The sequence below is a fragment of the Peromyscus maniculatus genome, chromosome X, assembly GCF_049852395.1.
Source record: "Peromyscus maniculatus bairdii isolate BWxNUB_F1_BW_parent chromosome X, HU_Pman_BW_mat_3.1, whole genome shotgun sequence".
NCBI classification, from domain to species: Eukaryota; Metazoa; Chordata; class Mammalia; order Rodentia; family Cricetidae; genus Peromyscus; species Peromyscus maniculatus.
In genome coordinates, this window is record NC_134875.1 from 109341074 (window position 1) to 109345371 (window position 4298).

At 42.0% G+C, this 4298-nt stretch overlaps 1 pseudogene; it reads right to left on the reverse strand.

Annotated features, from left to right (window-relative positions):
* Window positions 1–934: 934 nt before the first annotated feature.
* On the reverse strand, window positions 935–3862 carry LOC102917390 (RE1-silencing transcription factor pseudogene; annotated as a pseudogene).
* Between the last annotated feature and the right edge of the window lie 436 nt (window positions 3863–4298).

Consider the following 4298-nt stretch of genomic DNA (forward strand, 5'->3'; position numbering starts at 1 on the left):
AGCAATGCTATTTACTCTTTAAGTCTGATACATGACTTTCCATTACTGCTTCAGTATCATTGCTGGTATATTTATATCTATTTAAATTTTGTATGTATTATTTTGTTCTTGATAAGAACATATACATTTATCCATTTATCCTAAGTTTTTTTAAACTAATTACATTCCTTCTAATAACTCTTCTTTTTCTTTTTGTAATCTTGTTGCTTTAATTTGGGTGGTTTGTTTATTTTGTTCTGAAACAGGGTCTCACTAGACATCATAAGCAGGCCATGAATTTGCAATTAATTCTCCTACCTCCTTTTCCTGAATGCTGACTGATAAAATTATAAGAGTCACCCCACAACCCACGCCTGGGTAATCTAATCTTAATTAAGGGCTCTCACTTTCTCTTGCTTGATCACTAAGCGTTCATCACTCTTATTTAACTTTTCAAAAAATAAACTCTTAGTTTCATTGATTTTTATACCAATTTTCGGTCCCTTAATTCATTAGTTTTTGCTCTAATATTTGTTGTGACTTCCTTTTGCTGTTGAGATTGTTCTTATTTTAATGTAGACACTTGTACATCTAAACGTAAAAAAAGAGAAAAGAATATAGATATGAGATAGATCACTGAATCTATTCTGAGAAAAAAGATAAAGAAAAGGATAAATGGGTAGATCACTGAATCTACACTAAAAAGAAAAAGAGAAAGATATAAAAATGACAAAAGGTAGATTACTGAATCTATTATGAAAAGAAAAAATACTTTTAAAAAGGAATTACTTGTTTTAAAAAAGGTAAGTAATGAAAATTTTTGTCTGAATTTGTCAAATGTTACTGGACTGGACATTGTTATATATTAATGGAGTTTTTTGTCTGAATCTGTCAAATGTTAATGGACTAGACATTGTTTATGTAATCTTTTTTTTTTTTAATTTGCTACGCCAATTTTTATCAGCCTAAACAAGGAACTAAAAATAGCAAGTGAAGTGAAAAGGGCAGAACAACTGACCGGTTCCACACAGGTAGACACCCCGGAGAACGTCACCTACCATCCCGCCTTTCTTCACAGCACTGCACAAGCTAACAGATTAAGTATCTGTTTTCTTACATTAACTCCCTAGGACTTGCTAAGGTTTTTGCAAGTCACTAGGTAACACATACAGTCCTAAGGAAATAATGTCACTTAAAAATCAACACTGGACACTAATTAAAGCGAGCTTGTGTGTGTCTACTGCCTTAAACTAAAAGTGAGGCATTGCTTACAAACTGTGACGAGCCACCCTCCACCGGCCAGCTCACTACTCCTGCCCCTCAGCTGCTTTTTCAAGGAAGTATACATTAACCAGATGGCGATTGAGGTGCTTGCTGTAATCCTTTTCCTTTCTGAAAGACCGATCACAGAAAATACAAACAAACTCTCCCTCGGTTATTTTAATTGCCAACCCCCCTTCCCACTTTTTGAACTTGCTTCTTATGGCACTGGCCGAGCCCCATGCAGCCCAGAATCCTCACTTCCCTCGTACATATTATCACTCAGGTCACTTCCATCATGGCTGTGGATGCCTTCATCTTCATCAATGTCCGGTGACTCGTTTTCAGCCAAAGTGATAGGAGGCGAGGCCGTTACGGTTGGTGATGGGACAGGAGGCAATGGTGACGCCGGTTCGGGTGCTGAGGCTTTCACAGAGACACTGTCTGGGTTCTGCTTAGTGTCCACTTCCATTTCACAAAGCCCAGCTGAACCAGTCTGACACTTAGCATGTAATGTTTCGCCACCTGACCCATTTGAGTTTTGTTCTGAGGATAAGACACTGGTAGATTCCTTGGGAGCAGCAAGCATAGCTAGACTCTTGCCAGCTTCCTCTGTTCCCACTTTCTTGAGAGGGGCCATTTTATTTCCTTCCCCATCAGAGCCAATTTCTTGGTCCTTTGGTGTCTTGTCTCTTCTTGAGTTTCCCTTTGGAAGATCCTGTGCGTGCCTGCTTCCCTTCAGAAGGTGGCTATCTCTAACAGGCACTAAGCCAACTTCAATAAGGACTTGCTCCTGCCGCACCACCTCACTCCGCATGCCCGACTTCTCCTTGGTACTCTCTTTTCGGGGAGAAGACCTTTTGGTGACTGGTTTCACTTGAAGAGGTGGCTCCATGACAGCAGGAGGCTCCTTCTGAACAGATCCCATGTGAGGAGGCCCTGTCTGAGCAACCTCCACCTGAGCATGGTCCAAAGGACAAAGCAGCTTCTTCCAACAATGTCCCCACTGAGACTCCATGGGAGGAGGTGGCTCCATCTGATCAGGCTCCATGGGAGGAGGAGGCTCCATCTGATCAGGCTCCATGGGAGGAGGCTGTTCCATCTGAGCAAGCTCCATGGGAAGAGGCTGCTCCATCTTTGGAGGCCCCGTGGGAGGAGGCAGCTCCCTCTGAGGAAGCTCCAGGGGAGAAGGCAGCTCCCTTTGAGCAGGCTCCAGGGGAGAAGGCAGCTCCCTCTGAGGAGGCTCCAGGGGAGAAGGCAGCTCCATCTGAGCAGGCCCAGTCTGAGCACTATCCATGGGAAAAGAAAGCCCGGGCTGAGTAGAGCCTGTAGGGGTGACCACCTTTAAAAAGGAATTACTTTTAAAAAGGAATTACTTGTTTTAAAAAAGGTAAGTAATGAAAATTTTTGTCTGAATTTGTCAAATGTTACTGGACTGGACATTGTTATATATTAATGGAGTTTTTTGTCTGAATCTGTCAAATGTTAATGGACTAGACATTGTTTATGTAATCTTGACTGTGTATATTGTATATACTTATTGGACATAATTTTTCTTGTATTAGTTATAAGCTTTTTTAATTTTAGACAAAAAAGGGAGAGATATGGTGGTATTGTGTTCCCCAAAATATTGTGCACCCTAATAAACTTATCTGGGGTCAGAGACAGAACAGCCACTAGATACAAAGGCTAGAAAATGGTGGCACTCACACCTTTAATCCTAGCACTCCAGAGGTAGAAATCCCTCTAGATCTCTGTGAGTTCAAGGCCACATTGGAAACAGCCAGGCATGGTGACATACGCCTTTAATCCCAGAAAGCGAGCCTTTAATCCCAGGGAGTGGTGGTAGAAAGCAGAGAGGTATATAAAGCATGAGGACCAGAAACTAGAAGCATTTGGCCTGGTTAAACATTTGGCTAGTTAAGCTTTCAGGCTTCCAGCAGCACAGTTCAGCTGAGAGCCATTCGGATATGAGGACACAGAGGCTTCCAGTCTGAGGAAACAAGACCAGCTGAGAAGTTGGCCAGGTGAGGTTAGCTGTGGCTTGTTCTGTCTCTCTGATCTTCCAGTATTCACCCCAATAACTGGCCCTGGGTTTGATTTTATTAATAAGACTCTCTAAGATTCATGCTACAACTACTATCACTCTTAGGGGATGGTCATTTTTTAGTTTCTTTTTTTCTGAGGATTTGTCTTGTGTCACTTTGCTGTATATGAAATATTATCCTTGATTAGTCTTCCTGTAGTTAGTTACTAAATTTGGGCACAGTGCATACAATGACAGCATCAGTCAGAGATATTTATAGGCCATCCAAGAGTGAGGACCCTCTATCCCTACCAGCAAGTATGCTATAGAGAGCAGTAGTAGGGGATAGTTACTATGCAGCTGCCCCTACACTCAAAGTGGTGATGGAGGTTTCCCTATGTATTGAGGATGGGAGCTCTTATACAAGAATTCACAGCATCAACAGTTTTAAGGCATCAATGAAATGAGTTAGATGCTCTCTAGGGAGAAGTAGTAGCCAGTCCTGTAGCACCACCCTTACACACAGTCCTGACAATAGTGCAGAGATAGCCAGTGACAGCAGAAAATGTAGTTCATCTGTACTAGTACTATGGTCATACCATCCCTGGAGTAAGCTCTTATTTCAAGTTGTGCAAAGCTATCTTTGTCACCAGCTATAGATATTTGGGGGTCAAGAGTCAGGCACAGGTATCTACGGTAGTAGAAACTGCATGTGTATCTGCCTTCAGTCCTGGGAGTGGTGTGAGTCTAAAAAACTGACTACATCCTTAGTCACAAAGGGAAAGTTCCCTGATTCCTTGGTTTTCAATGATGATGCCAGCCATCTCCCTCTGTGTTATATACCACCCATCCTCTACAGTGTAGGTTCCCACTGAACTTGAGTCAGAATCACTCTCCTATTCACACAGCCAGAGCAGTACAATGTCTGTGGGATCCCAGAGATGGAAATGTATAGCATTTTCTGACCCGAGGGCATACACAATTTATTCAATAGCTACATTCCTTCTTAAGACAGTTCCTGACTATAGCCCTG